The 16,886-nt window shown below is 45.6% G+C and overlaps 1 protein-coding gene across 4 annotated transcripts in view; it reads left to right on the forward strand.

Moving 5' to 3' along the window:
- AMPD2 (adenosine monophosphate deaminase 2) overlaps nucleotides 1–16,886 on the forward strand; it is a 274,354-nt gene that overhangs the window by 148,226 nt on the left and 109,242 nt on the right. The gene's annotated exons all lie outside the window — the stretch shown is intronic.

Genomic DNA, 16,886 nt, shown 5'->3' on the forward strand with positions numbered 1-16,886 from the left:
GCAACTGTCTCCTTGGGGAGCTTTGGCTGTGCTCCCCATCGCCTTGAAGAAAGTTGCCTTCCACCACCTCTTGGCCTATTATCTGGACTGCGTCCTCCCTGCCACCGCTCATAGCCTCGGCCATCTCCTTAGCCTTGCTTCTTGGGATGCTGGCCATCATTGCCACGGATGATCACTGACACAGACTGCAACCTGATGCACACACACACCTTATTGTATTTGCACTCAGACTGTCTAGTGTTGAGCTGATCTTAAAACTCCAGCGGCAAAAGCTACTGCTGGTAGTCTTTAGTGTCTGGGAGTATGGGTCCCACACTCACACACACTATTATCTTGATCCCACTTTGCTGCCACCAATATGTGACGAATATCGCAACTCGCTGCCGCCGGACGTCAACTACGTAGATCCAGCGAGATGCGGTATGGTCATTGGTTACCAAGGCGTGACGTTACTCCGTCCCTGAGGAGCAGGTAAAGTCAGCTTGGTACAGTGTTCACAGACTCCTCCTGTCCACACGGGCACAGAGAGGCAACAAGCTGAGGGAGCCTTTTCACTGCCCCAGTGAAACAGCACTTCCTCAGCCCGGGAAGACTGCCACCAGTTTCTTGTTTGATATAAGCCCGGTCCGCTAACGGGATTATATAGGGTAAGAAACCAACCCGCGGTAGCGTATGACTAGGCCGAAACACGGACGTGGGAATTCATGATCAAGATACAAGACAGCACAAGATTAAATTATATATTTAATCGCCTTAAGGACTCACTAGAAATAACACTATACACACAAAGAATATATACATAGTATAGGTGATGCTGGGACCAATGGGTCCGCCTGGGTCCCGGCTACCAGTAGAGTCAAAGCATGGTACCGTTATTTGGTTTCTGTAGGGAGAAATGTTTATCTTCCCTCCCTAACATCCCTGTAACGGTCACGTCCACACACATACTGTCACGGATGGTGTACAGGAAACAAGACAATACCATATAAACAATGTCGCTCTGGATCCACAACTAAGGAACAAAGGGAGACCCCTGCAATAGAGCTGCCGCTCTCCCTCATTGCTCAGCCTATGCGAACACCCCAAAGGTGGATGGCCGCATATTCACGTTCCTCGGCTATCTATTACCTGAAGACCCTACAATAGTGAAGGGACACGACCACCGGCTCCCTACACTGACACGGAGGGAGTCAGGGTCACCTGGATCCAGAAAAGACAAAAACATAAATACATAAACAGCACTTATCTGCAGACGACTGAGGACTGGGAACTGGGAACAGCATGCACACACACTCCAGGAAGTTGTATCAGCCGCACACTACTGCATTATGGGGAGGAACTTAAAGGGTAGCGATCAGTCTGACTGCATGACAGCTGAGATAGAGTAACGAGATGAGAAACTAAACCAAAACAAAGAAATTCCAGGAGGAGGATCTGAGAAGCTCCTGTGAGTGCTTCTCAGCTGTCTGGCTGTGACAGTACCCCTCCCTCTAGGAGTGGACTCCGGACACTCAGGGCCCACCTTCTCAGGATGGGACCTATGGAAAGCCCTGATGAGACGAGAGGCCTTAATGTCCGTCACTGGGACCCACATCCTCTCCTGAGGACCATAACCCTCCCAATGAACGAGGTACTGGAGGGAACCGCGGACAAGACGAGAATCCACAATCCTAGAGACCTGAAATTCAAGATTTCCATCAACTATAATCGGAGGAGGAGGCAAAGGCGAGGGTACAATAGGTTGAACATAAGGTTTCAATAAGGACTTATGAAAAACATTATGGATCTTCCAAGTCTGAGGAAGATCAAGACGGTAGGCAACAGGATTGATGACAGACAGGATCTTGTAAGGCCCAATAAACCTAGGACCCAACTTCCAGGAGGGAACCTTCAATTTGATATTCTTGGTAGACAACCACACCAGATCACCAACATTCAGGTCCGGACCAGGCACGCGTCTCTTATCCGCCACACGCTTATATCTCTCACTCATGCTCTTTAGATTATCCTGAATCTTTTGCCAAATAGATGACAAAGACGAGGAGAATCTGTCCTCATCAGGCAAACCAGAAGAGCCCTCTCCCGAGAAAGTCCCAAACTGCGGATGGAACCCATATGCACCAAAAAATGGTGACTTATCAGAGGACTCCTGACGACGGTTATTTAAAGCAAACTCAGCAAGGGACAAAAAAGAACACCAATCCTCCTGATTCTCCGCCACAAAACAGCGCAGATATGTCTCCAGATTCTGATTGACGCGCTCTGTCTGGCCATTCGACTGCGGATGGAAAGCAGAAGAGAATGACAACCGAACCCCCAAGCGAGAACAGAAAGCCTTCCAGAATCTGGAAACAAACTGCGTGCCCCTATCAGAGACTATGTCTGAAGGAATCCCATACAATTTGACAATGTGGTCAATAAATGCCTGCGCCAACGTCTTAGCATTGGGCAAACCAGGGAAAGGGATAAAATGCACCATTTTGCTAAAACGGTCCACCACCACCAGAATCACAGACTTCCCCGAGGAACGAGGCAAGTCCGTTATGAAGTCCATGGACAGATGTGTCCAAGGATGGGAAGGAATGGGCAAAGGAAGGAGAGGACCTGATGGCCGTGAATGAGGGACCTTGGCACGAGCGCAAGTCTCGCAAGCTGCCACAAAACCCTCAACCGACTTACGAAGCGCAGGCCACCAGAATCTCCGAGCGATGAGATCCAGTGTGGCTCATGCCCCCGGGTGCCCAGCAAGGACCGTGTCGTGGTGTTCTTTAAAAATCTTGTGTCTCAAAGCGAGAGGCACAAACAACCTCCCAGGAGGACAAAGATCAGGAGCTTCTGACTGGGCTGCCTGCACCTCTGCCTCCAATTCAGGAAAAAGAGCAGAGACCACCACACCTTCAGCCAAAATGGGACCCGGGTCTTCAAAATTCCCACCTCCTGGAAAACAACGTGACAGGGCATCTGCCTTCACATTCTTAACCCCAGGGCGGAACGTAACAACAAAATTAAACCTTGAAAAGAACAAAGACCATCTGGCCTGTCTCGGGTTCAGACGCTTGGCTGACTCCAAATAGGCCAGATTTTTATGGTCAGTAAACACGGTAATAGGGTGTCTGGCTCCCTCTAGCCAATGGCGCCATTCCTCAAAAGCCAACTTGATGGCCAACAATTCCCTATCTCCCACATCATAATTTCTCTCTGCGGAGGAGAGTTTCTTTGAGAAAAAGGCACACGGTTGCCATTTGGCAGGAGAGGAACCCTGAGACAAGACCGCACCCACCCCTACCTCAGAAGCATCAACCTCAACTATGAAGGGTAAGGAAATATCAGGTTGTACTAGGATGGGAGCGGAAGCAAAACTCTCCTTGATATTAGAAAAGGCCTTACGCGCCTCTACCGACCAGGAAGAAAAATCTACCCCCTTTCTGGTCATATCAGTGAGTGGTTTAACAACAGAGGAATAATTCAAAATAAATTTCCTGTAATAATTGGCAAAGCCCAAAAAACGCATCAGCGCCTTCTGGTTCTCAGGAAGCTCCCACTCAAGCACAGCGCGGACCTTCTCGGGGTCCATGCGAAAACCAGAAGCGGAGACAAGAAACCCCAGAAATTGGATTTCTGGAACCGCAAACACACATTTTTCCAGTTTCGCATATAATTTATTCTCCCGCAGAATGAGCAAGACCTGACGTAAGTGTTCCTTATGAGTCTTGAAATCAGGAGAAAAAATCAAAATGTCATCCAAATACACTAATACAAATTTTCCCATTAAATGATAAAAAATGCTGTTGACGAAATGCTGAAAAACGGCTGGGGCATTCATCAAACCAAAAGGCATAACCAAATTCTCAAAATGGCCCTCAGGGGTATTAAAAGCCGTCTTCCATTCGTCTCCTTCTCTGACCCTAACCAGGTTGTATGCCCCTCTTAGGTCTAATTTGGAAAAGACTTTAGCCCCAACAACCTGGTTAAACAGGTCCGGGATCAGAGGAAGTGGATAAGGATCACGAATAGTGATACTGTTCAGCTCCCTGAAATCCAGACAAGGTCTTAAAGAACCATCTTTTTTCTTAACAAAGAAAAAACCAGCGGCAACAGGTGACTTCGAGGGTCGTATGTGTCCTTTTCTCAAACTCTCAGAGATATAAGCCCGCATAGCGACCCTCTCAGGTTGGGAGAGATTGTATAAACGAGATTTAGGCAGCTTGGCGCCTGGGATGAGATTAATAGGGCAATCATACTCCCTGTGCGGAGGCAAACCCTGAACTCCACTCTCAGAGAAGACATCCAAAAATTCAGAGAGGAAAGGTGGTACAGTCTTAGTAGAAACCTCAGAAACAGATGTTATGAGGCAATTCTCTCTGCAAAAGTCACTCCAACCATTTATTTGCCTCGCTTGCCAATCAATGGTGGGGTTATGTTTAGTGAGCCAGGGTAGCCCCAACACTAGAGGAGTAGGCAAACCGCTAAGGACGAAACATGACACATCCTCAACATGAGCATCACTCACAATTAAACGGATATTGTGAACTATGCCCTTTAATGATTTCTGAGAAAGTGGAGCTGAATCAAAAGCAAAAACAGGAATATCCCTTCCCAAAGTGCATACCTGGAAACCATGATTTATTGCAAATTGATTATCAATGAGGTTGACAGCTGCTCCACTATCCACAAAAATCTCACAAAAAATGCTCTTGCTCTCTAGCGCCACCCTAGCAGGCAGGACAAAACGGGAACTACAAGCAAACGGAAAACCTTCAATTTCCGCCTCAACCCTGCCAATAGTAACAGACGGAACATTTTTAAAAGATTTTTTCCTTTTTGTCTCTTTATTACTCCCAGAAAACTGCCTGAATCTCCTTGAGGGACAAACATTTGCCAAATGATTTATACCTCCACAACAAAAACAAACCCTCCCATGCGGGCTGAATCTTCTATTGTCAGAGGCAATCAACCCCAGCTGCATGGGCTCCTGCTCAGAAGGGGCTGACAGCGACTGAGACTCCTGCGCACAGAATGAGACCGCTGCACTGTTCCGAGACTGAGTAGGACAGGAAGGAGAGATCTCTCGTCTCTCTCTAAGACGCCTGTCAATACGAACGGCCTGAGACATAGCAGATTCCAAGGAGATAGGCCTCTCATGAAAGGAAAATGCATCTTTCAATCCCTCTGAAAGACCATGGCAAAATTGACTTCGGAGTGCAGCATCATTCCAACCAGTATCAGCTGCCCATCTCCGAAATTCGGAGCAGTATATCTCTGCGGATTGTTTACCCTGGCATAACAGACGTAGTCTAGACTCAGCCAGAGCAATACGATCCGGATCATCATATATCTGACCCAGGGCTAAAAAGAATTCATCCACTGAGCGGAGGGGCCGTGCCCCCTCCGGTAGCGAAAAGGCCCAAGACTGAGCGTTACCCCTGAGCAGCGATACAATGATCCCCACCCTCCGTTCTTCATCACCAGAAGAATGGAGAAGAAGGCGAAAATGGAGTTTGCAAGCCTCTTTAAAACGCACAAAATTCTCACTACCCCCAGAGAACGTATCCGGGAGCGAGATCTTGGGCTTAGCACAAACTCCATGAACGCAAGCTGAACCGGTCACTTGAAACTGAGAAAAAATCCTACGGAGATCAGCTACCTCCAATGAAAGACCCTGGAGGCGTTCAGCCAAAAGTGAAACCGGATCCATGCTTGAGACGGTTTTGGCGGCTGATAATGTCACGGATGGTGTACAGGAAACAAGACAATACCATATAAACAATGTCTCTCTGGATCCACAACTAAGGAACAAAGGGAGACCACTGCAATAGAGCTGCCGCTCTCCCTCATTGCTCAGCCTATGCGAACACCCCAAAGGTGGATGGCCGCATATCCACGTTCCTCGGCTATCTATTACCTGAAGACCCTACAATAGTGAAGGGACACGACCACCGGCTCCCTACACTGACACGGAGGGAGTCAGGGTCACCTGGATCCAGAAAAGACAAAAACATAAATACACAAACAGCACTTATCTGCAGACGACTGAGGACTGGGAACTGGGAACAGCATGCACACACACTCCAGGAAGTTGTATCAGCCGCACACTACTGCATTATGGGGAGGAACTTAAAGGGTAGCGATCAGTCTGACTGCATGACAGCTGAGATAGAGTAACGAGATGAGAAACTAAACCAAAACAAAGAAATTCAAGGAGGAGGATCTGAGAAGCTCCTGTGAGTGCTTCTCAGCTGTCTGGCTGTGACACACACAGGGGGAAGGATAGTGACCACTGCGCTCCACCCTCACCCCTGGCCCTGCCTACTTGCCTCACGAGTCCTGATGACGGGACAACTGGACGACAGTCCCTAACTTAGGATACGTGCAGGGAAGACAGACAAGACAAAATACGGAACATGAACGGACCGGGTCAGAACCAAGAGAGCTACGCAGTACAAAGGGGTAAGCAAATAATGTTCAGGAGAAGCCGGGGTCAAATACCTGGAGAGTAGAGAAGTACAAGAGGAGTCCTAAGAGAGTAGTCAGGTGGGAGCCGAGGTCACAATACCAAGACGGATACGCAGTACAGGAGGAGCAGGCAAAGGATCGTCAGGGAACGGAATCAGGTGAGTATTCAGTAGACCAACAAATAGCCAGGAACCTAGAAATTAACAGGCAACCTTTGGCTAGCAGGCTGCCTGTATTTATAGTGGGGAGTCAGGGTCATGTGACGTGGCCAGCGTCACATGACCGACAGACCAACCAGTTGAGCACCGAGTGATCAGCTAGGCGCTCAAGGCAGACTTAGGAGCAGGGAGCCACCCAGCAGTAAAGCCGCCCTGGGAATGAGGTCAAACACAGATCCTCATTCCCAAAGCTAAGCAACAGGTCTGCGGGTAATGGGGGACCGAGTGCACCTTCGGAACCCCGTTACAATCCCACCACCAAACTATGACTATGGGCCTGTTCATCGTGGGCACAGGGATACAAATATGTATCTGGTTTATGTCTGCGATGGACGGGCGATTCATAATACCTTATGAACCGCTGGTTCCATGATGTCTGATAATGTTCATTGAACTGGTGAATGGCCTAGACTCCTGCAGAGAGATTTTTCCTGTTCCATTAGCTGGATTCCTGGCTGGCTGAATGGAGGTGAGAAATTGTAAACAAAGGTGGCCTGCAAGAAGTTCTCTGCCATTTGGCTGGGCTTTGAAGCAGGACCGCCCTGTGGAGTTCACTACCTCTGCTATCTGACAGCAGATGACTGGTGGGGGAACATGGCTAACATTGAACAATAATCCATTTTCCTTACATTTACCACAGCAATTATTGGTCTGTAATAATAATTAGTAATAATGACACTAATAGTGATAATTCCATTATCAAAATAAATCCCATATTCACTTAACATTGGCTATGTGCTGTCGATACCAGATGAAAAGTGTAGCTTCTTTGCAGCATGCCCTGAAACCTGCACATTTTACACATGATATAAGTCTAGACAGTGGATCTCAGGGGGATGAGCAACATTGTTTCCTTTTTTATTCCTCTGAATGGTGGGCTCACCTTTTATCTATAGTAGAGTTGTTGCGATACCAAAATTTTGATTCGGTTTCGATACCATAAAAAAGTGTTGCGATACTCAATACCATTCGATACCACACGAATAAAATAAAACACCAAAAAAGCCACGTGCATTCCGCATTTTAAAAAATGGCGAATCGCAGAGTTTTTATTTATTTATTTTTCCTGTTCCGGCATTCACCGCATAGATTATTTTTATATTTTAATAGTTGGACTTTTCGGACGTGGCGATATGTGATATGTTTATTTATTTATGGTTTAGATATTTTATATGTACATTTGGGAAAGGGGGTGATTTATACTTAATATTTTGGTGTTTTTTTAACTTTTTTTGTAACATTTTATTTAATAACTATTTCCCCCCTTAGGGGCTAGAACCTGGGATCTTTTAATCCCTTGTCCTATTCACCCTGATAGAGCTCTATGATGGTGAATAGGACCTCACACTCTCCCTGCTTCCTGTACATAGTGCACACAGCATCAGGGAGCTGACTATGGCAGCCAGGGCTTCAGTAGTATCCTGGCTGCCATAGTAACCGATCGGAGCCCCAGCATTACACTTCTGGGGCTCCGATTAGAAACTGCCACCAATGGGGGGGGGGGGGGGGGGGAGAGGGGGAGATGGGGGGGGGGGAGAGGGGGACCCTGTGGACACTGCCACCAATGACTTTAATACTGGGGAGGTTGAGGGGGGTGCACTGCGCCACCAATGATAATTAACCTTTAATACAGGAGGCGGGTGCCGGCAGCAAATCAGTGGCAGTTAACCCCTCAGGTGCCGCACCTGAGGGGTTAACTGCCGCTGATCGCAGCTCCCTGTCAGAGGTAGGGTGCCGGCTATGCGATTCTGCTGCCTGCACCTGCCTACTGTATTAAAAGTTAAAGACGACATTTCATAAGCAGGCTACATAGAGTTGCACCCAGGGATGTCCCTGCACTTACTATTATTCCTGGGCACCGCTCCGTTCGCCCGCTGTGCCCCCATTACTGTCTCCTGCTCCGTATGCTAATTACTTCTATCGGAGCGATGGGCAGGAGACATCAGCTTCTCTTCTGGGCGTTCCTTCTCCCTGGCTGTGACGTTCTGCACTGCGATTGGACAGCGCTACAGCCAGGGAGAAGGAACGCCCAGGAGAGAAGTTGATGTCTCCTGCTCATCGCTCCGATAGTAGTAATTAGCATACGGAGCAGGAGACGGTAACCGGGGCACAGCGGGCGAACGGAGAGGCGCCCAGGAATAATAGTAAGTGCAGGGACATCCCTGGGGGCCGCTCTAGGTAGCCTGCTAACTTAACAAATTCCGGACCCATTTAAAGTCCTGCTATCATTGGGGACGCAGTGCACCCGCCCCTCTCTCCTCATTGGTGGTAGCAGCAGCACAGGGGGAGGGAGACACTGCTTCCTTCTCCCCTGTGCTGCTGAGGGAACATGAGCGCGCTGACCGCAGCGTGCTCATGTTTAGAGATACTAGATTGCGCAGCAGCGCAGCCCATTATCGAAAAAATGGAAATCCCGGTATTGTATCGATACCGGGACAAAAGTTACGTATCGTAGATTCGCTAACAGTGATCTTAGCATATGCCAGAGACTTTTGTAAGTCTTTAGCAGACACTCTAGGATTCTTCTTCACCTCATTGAGCAGTCTGCACTGTGCTCTTGCAGTCATCTTTACAGGACGACCACTCCTAGGGAGAGTAGCAGCAGTGCTGAACTTTCTCCATTTATAGACAATTTGTCTTACCATGGACTGATGAACAGCAAGGCTTTTGGAGATACTTTTATTACCCTTTCCAGCTTTATGCAAGTCAACAATTCTTAATCGTAGGTCTTCTGAGAGATCTTTTGTGTGAGGCATCATTTACATCAGTCAATGCTTCTTGTGAAAAGCAAACCCAGAACTGGTGTGTTTTTTATAGGGCAGGGCAGCTGTAACCAACACCTCCAATCTCATCTCATTGATTGGACTCCAGTTGGCTGACACCTCACTCCAATTAGCTCTTGGAGATGTCATTAGTCTAGGGGTTCACATACTTTTCCACCTGCACTGTGAATGTTTACATGGTGTGTTCAATAAAAACATGGTAACATTTAATTTGTGTGTTATTATTTTCAGCAGACTGTGATTGTCTATTTTTGTGACTAAGATGAAGATCAGATTACATTTTATGACCAATTTGTGCAGAAATCCATATCATTCCAAAGGGTTCACATACTTTTTCTTGCAACTGTATATATACCGGTGTATATATATATATATATATATATATATATATATATATATAAAGTAGCAAAATGAAGGCAGCACTCCGGTCTTCAAGTGAAAAAGGTGGATTTTATTACACCCAACAGCAATGCAGCATTTCATCTCTCTCAATGGAGCCTTTGTCAAGCTAGTGAACTTAGTGCCCACAACAAGTTTAAATCAGGTAAAAAACTCGATCTTAAAGAGGACCTTTCACTAGTTTAAAAACTAAAAAGTAAGTATATCAGTGAGCAGAGCGGCGCCCAGGGGTCCCCCTGCACTTACTAGTATGTATACAAAAACTCCGCCCAGTACAACAGAGGGAGCTGCAGACACCGGAGCCTATACCGGGCGAACGGAGCGGCGCCCAGACATACTAGTAAGTGTGGGCAGATGAAGTTTATATGGTGCGCATGCGCGTGATGTGAGGAATTCTCGCGGTTGCGGGACACATGCCGCCGCCTGCGAAGTCTCCAACATGGGACTCGGAAGTTGTTTGCCACATGTGAGGATTTATGACGTGGGTTTGTCTTCTTTTTTTAATTAACACATGATTAGCACAGATGCACTTTATGTATAGATTACTTGTAATTATGGATTTAACATGGAATTATGGATTAAATGTAACTATTTATTGTAATCACGGTCACTATTTAAAGGGATTCTGTCACCTGGATTTTAGTGACAGAGCTTTTAACATAATCACATCAGTCTGCTCGTTTTGTATTAAAATATACTAGTATTACTACCCTAATGCCCCTTTCACACGAGCGTGACGGATTAGGTCCGGATGCGTTCAGGGAAACTCGCACTATTTTGCAAGCAAGTTCAGTCAGTTTTGTCTGCGATTGCGTTCAGTTGTTCAGTTTTTTCCGCGCAGGTGCAATGCGCTTTGATGCGTTTTTCACACGCGTGATAAAAAACTGAAGGTTTACAAACAACATCTCTTAGCAACCATCAGTGAAAAACGCATCGCACCCGCACTTGCTTGCGGATGCAATGCGTTTTTCACGCAGCCCCATTTATGAGGCCAGAGCTGCGCGAAAAACACAGAATATAGAACATGCTGCGATTTTTACGCAACACAGTACTGATGCGTGAAAAACAACGCTCATGTACACAGACCCATTGAAATGAATGGGTCAGGATTCAGTGCGGGTGCTATGCGTTCATGTCACACATTGCACCCGCACGGAAAACTCGATTGTGTGAAAGGGGCCTAAGTGTTGTCATTTGTCTAGAAAATTGCTTTTATTAATATGGTAATTACCTGAGTAAGGAGCCCAAGGGGCTTTCCCTCCGGCCGTTGGAGCCCAGACGAGCCCCTTCTCCTGGAGCCCAGCACTGCTAATTTATTCACTCCTCATTGCCGGCTGGCGCATGTGCAGTGCGTCCTGTGAGGCCGATTCCAGGCGCTGACATGTGTATTCACGGAATGCGTTCGCTGAGCCATAAGCTCGCGCATGCGCCGTGGATACACATATCAGCGCCTGGAATCGGCCTCATAGGACGCACTGCACATGCGCCAGCCGGCAATGAGGAGTGAATTAATTAGCAGTGGGGCGGTGCTGGGCTCCAGGAGAAAGGGCGCGTCTGGGCTCCAACGGCCGGAGGGACAGCCCCTTGGGCTCCTTACTCAGGTAATTACCATATTAATAAAAGCGATTTTCTAGACAAATTACAACACTTAGGGTAGTAATACTAGTATATTTTAATACAAAACGAGCAGACTGATGTGATGATGTTAAAAGCTCTGTCACTAAAATCCAGGTGACAGAATCCCTTTAATAGCACTGTATTTTATATATATTTATTATATTGAAATCATGTTTAAGATAGAGTTTTATACAGTATAATTATGTTTATTTATTTATGATCAATTATGTAACACTGATGAGGTTTACCTGATTTAAACTTGTTGGGGGCACTAAGTTCAGTAGCTTGACAAAGGCTCCATTGAGAGAGCTGAAATGCTGCATTGCTGTTGGGTGTAATAAAATCCACCTTTCTCACTTGAAGACCGGAGTGCTGCCTTCATTTTGCTACTTTACTTCACTGTTCCTGGTCCAGGAATTATTGTGGGAATTGCAACTGGCATACCTATAGAGTGCTGCTGTTTTCTTTTTATATATATATATACAGGGCTTTTTTTCTCAGAGAAAAGGTGGTGGAACTCACTGTTCCGGGGCGTTCGGCCAGAAAAAAAGGCCTGTATATATATATATACACTGCTCAAAAAAATAAAGGGAACACTTAAACAACACAATGTAACTCCAAGTCAATCACACTTCTGTGAAATCAAACTGTCCACTTAGGAAGCAACACTGAGTGACAATCAATTTCACATGCTGTTGTGCAAATGGGATAGACAACAGGTGGAAATTATAGGCAATTAGCAAGACACCCCCAATAAAGGAGTGGTACTGCAGGTGGTGACCCCAGACCACTTCTCAGTTCCTATGCTTCCTGGCTGATGTTTTGGTCACTTTTGAATGCTGGCGGTGCTTTCACTCTAGTGGTAGCATGAGACGGAGTCTACAACCCACACAAGTGGCTCAGGTAGTGCAGCTTATCCAGGATGGCACATCAATGCGAGCTGTGGCAAGAAGGTTTGCTGTGTCTGTCAGCGTAGTGTCCAGAGCATGGAGGCGCTACCAGGAGACAGGCCAGAATATCAGGAGACGTGGAGGAGGCCGTAGGAGGGCAACAACCCAGCAGCAGGACCGCTACCTCCGCCTTTGTGCAAGGAGGAACAGGAGGAGCACTGCCAGAGCCCTGCAAAATGACCTCCAGCAGGCCACAAATGTGCATGTGTCTGCTCAAATGGTCAGAAACAGACTCCATGAGGGTGATATGAGGGCCCAACGTCCACAGGTGGGGGTTGTGCTTACAGCCCAACACCGTGCAGGACGTTTGGCATTTGCCAGAGAACACCAAGATTGGCAAATTCTCCACTGGTGCCCTGCGCTCTTCACAGATGAAAGCAGGTTTACACTGAGCACATGTGACAGATGTGACAGAGTCTGGAGACGCCGTGGAGAACGTTCTGCTGCCTGCAACATCCTCCAGCATGACCGGTTTGGCATTGGGTCAGTAATGGTGTGGGGTGGCATTTCTTTGGAGGGCCGCACAGCCCTCCATGTGCTCGCCAGAGGTAGCCTGACTGCCATTAGGTACCGAGATGAGATCCTCAGACCCCTTGTGAGACCATATGCTGGTGCGGTTGGCCCTGGGTTCCTCCTAATGCAAGACAATGCTAGACCTCATGTGGCTGGAGTGTGTCAGAGGTTCCTGCAAGACGAAGGCATTGATGCTATGGACTGGCCCGCCCGTTCCCCAGACCTGAATCCAATTTAGCACATCTGGGACATCATGTCTCGCTCTATTCACCAACGTCACGTTGCACCACAGACTGTCCAGGAGTTGGCAGATGCTTTAGTCCAGGTCTGGGAGGAGATCCATCAGGAGACCGTCCGCCACCTCATCAGGAGCATGCACAGGCGTTGTAGGGAGGTCATACAGGCACGTAGAGGCCACACAAACTACTGAGCCTCATTTTGACTTGTTTTAAGGACATTACATCAAAGTTGGATCAGCCTGTAGTGTGTTTTTCCACTTTAATTTTGAGTGTGACTCCAAATCCAGACCTCCATGGGTTAAAAAATTTGATTTCCATTTTTTTTTTTTTTTGTGTGATTTTGTTGTCAGCACATTCAACTATGTAAAGAACAAAGTATTTCAGAAGAATATTTAATTAACTCAGATCTAGGATGTGTTATTTTTGTGTTCCCTTTATTTTTTTGAGCAGTGTATATAGTGGCATGCAAAAGTGTGGACACCCTGGTCAAAATTACTATTACTATAAAGAGGACCCATCAACACAAAATGCAGCGCAGTCTGCAGGCAGCATGCTATAGAGCAGGAGAAGCTATGCAGATTGATATATAGTTTTGTGAGAAAAGGTTCAGTAAAACTTGTAATTTTTACATTTAAAACTGCAGCCCTGTGAAGTGCTATGAGTGCAGGAGGGAAGGGTTATCAGTGACTAACAGCTATCTCTGTATACACAGTTATACACACAGTGCTATCGATCATTGATAATACCTCCTCTCTGTACCGATAAATATTCACAGGAAGTGAAAAAAAGCAAAGATATAAATGTATAAATTACAGGTTTTACTGAAACTTTCCCCAAAAAACTATGGGGGTCATTTACTAATCTGAAATACGTCTAAATTAGGTGTATTTCAGATGCAGATGGTGGCACAACGGTTCTGTGAACAGAAAAATTAAAAAAATTGGGCTCCGGGAAGGCAGGAAGTAAAAAACGAAAAATCAGAGACATATCAAAAGTTTAGATGTGAGGGCGTCTGAGTGCTGAGACCACCACGATCTCTAGAACAAGGCGAGAGAGTCTTGAACATAGCATGCTCCCTCTCTCTGTTGCAGAGGACGGAATCGAATCGGGCCCATAGACTTCTATGTAACTGCAGTGAAGACTGAAATTGCGTTAAAGAAGAACTCCTGCAAAAAAATGTATTCTCTGACCTGCTAGAAAAGTACATGATGTAATCTGTAGTGAAGGTAATCTTCCTACAAGTGTCTATTTGTGAGTTATCCCCTCCCTTCTGCTTCTCATCTGTGTCATGTGACCAACAATCAGACTCTCCAACTGACACAGCATCTTATGTGTGGACAGGAAGTCAGTTTCTCCATGTATTCCTATGGCAGCCTCACTCTCAGTCTCATAGGAAGGACTAGAGAAGTAACTGACAGGAGTTGGAGATCAGAGTGCTGGTCACATTACACAGCTAAACATTAGAAGCGAGGAGATAGCTCACAAATACAGTCACTGATGAGAGGATTACACTCTCTACAGATTACATCATGTACCTTTCTAGCAGGTCAGAGAATAAACATTTTTGCGGGAGTTCTATTTTAAGTGACATGTAATACATTTCCCCTGCAGCTTCCCCTAGCAGCCTGACTCATGGTGATCAGTGGCTGATTTGTGGAGTAGTTATTCAGATACATATGCATTAATAACTCAAAAATGTGAAGTGTTTACCCAAACTGATAAGATCGACTAACCTAAAACAATGTTTGACTTGTATTATGATGTTGCGGCAAAATGGATGTAAACCTAACTGAGTTTGTACAGTCAAATGCACACTAGCAATTCATTAATGCAGATGGGGCAACCTATACTTTCTTACTTTTTTTGTAGAATATGTGAATATGTATATAATGGTGTGCAGCCATTTTGTTTTTTGTAATTATGTTTGCCTCATGGATATGCACCTGTGATCCTGAAGGTTTTAGTCTAAATTTTCTTGCAACAGTGATTTCTCCTCTGTTGCTTGGGCTTTGGCTGTCATTTTGGTCTTGTATGAAAGTCTGGAATGTCAGCTTTCAAACAAGACCAGCTGCTACCATTCAGGAGATAGCAGCACCTAAAGCAGCCCTCCCCCTCCAGTTAGCTACTTTTCCCACTGCCCGAGCTGGACTTAGGCAAAACAGTTAGGTGGTTAAAGAGTTTGTCCCATGACAACCCTTTTTTATTTTATAATCTGTGAATCAGATAAGTGAAAAAAGTAGATCCGGTAGGACTCCATCATGCGGAGAATAATCAGTCCATAGTCCACATTCTCGGGGACAGAGCAGAATCAACATGCTCTGTCTGTCTCCATGGGGCCTAATGGGGTTTGAGATATTTTTCGCACAGCCTCATTAATTGTGAATAACAGTAAAAAACATGTTCATCCCTCTTGAAGAAATAATAATAATCTTTATTTATATAGCAGCAACATATTCTGCAGCGCTTTACAGTTCAGAAAATCATAATTACAGAGAATCTTTCACTTTTTCTGGCCTACGTTTTGACTACCACCTCTGTAACTTTTATGACCTTTCTAATTGATGGGTCATGACTGTACAAATAGGGCAGTGGTGATGACAGGAATGTCAGCAGCTTTGACCACGCTAAGCTGTAGACATCACTTTTTACGGGCTGTGGTGAGCAGTACAAACATACCTTTTGCAGAGTTTTTATCTTGAGTAGTTTGAATATGAAGTTTTGTTCTGACAGATTCTGCTCCTGCAAGTGTCCAGGAAACGAGCTTCACTAGGAAGTACTCTCTGCATTGATCTCCTTCACAGCGCTTCTCCTCTGCTATGAGGGACATCTATTGTGGTCTTCTGATTGGATGCTATATGCGGCCTCCGCTATATCCATTGTGACTGCAGTTTGATCCACGAACCATTGCAGCCTTGTAGCAATATTTGCCTTTGTCCAAGTAAGTCCCCTAAAGAGTCATAGTCAGTGTACTATGGTAGCTGTGATATCTAGAGGACTTTCACATTGTTTTATTTTTCCTAAACATGTATGCTTTTCGTTTTTAATACACCTTCAGTCTTGGATTTTTTGTATTATATATTTTGGTGACCCTACCATATCAATGACTAATTGTGGTTTGTTCACTGTACTATGATTTCCACGAAGTCCAACATTTTCCACTATGTACGACAAATTTAAAGGCTATCTACAACTTTGGGGACAATTTTTTTTATTATTGCATTTTACTCATTTGGGGCTAAAAATTATTTTTTCAATCAGTCTTTATAAAAGATATTGAGCCGTTCTGTCACAAAGGGTTAACTGTTTTTCTAGCTGTGTGCATCCTACTTTCACTTTGTGCTGGTCATCTAAAAAACCTATATCTCTAAATTACACTAACAGATTATCTGACAGATTTTCTGACCAATCATTGGTCAGATGGCCGTGTACACACACAGATCTTTTGTTATACACACCAACTATTGGTCTGATTGGACAGAAATTGGTCAGATAATCTGTTGGTTTAAATGCACCTTAAGAGTTTATGAACACTTATTTAAGCCACATTCATATCAGTAGGATAAGGATTGAGCTTTGATGAGTCTTTACAAGGTCTGAGAGCAGAGATAAGGAGCCCGTCAGCTCCCTGTCTGACAGAGCTGAGAGAAAATTCCGTTTTTGCTAGTAGAGCATCTCAGCTCTGTACAGAGAAAAGGGTTCCATATTTGAAAAAAT

This window comes from Bufo bufo, chromosome 3 (genome assembly GCF_905171765.1).
Source record: "Bufo bufo chromosome 3, aBufBuf1.1, whole genome shotgun sequence".
Lineage (NCBI taxonomy): Eukaryota > Metazoa > Chordata > Amphibia > Anura > Bufonidae > Bufo > Bufo bufo.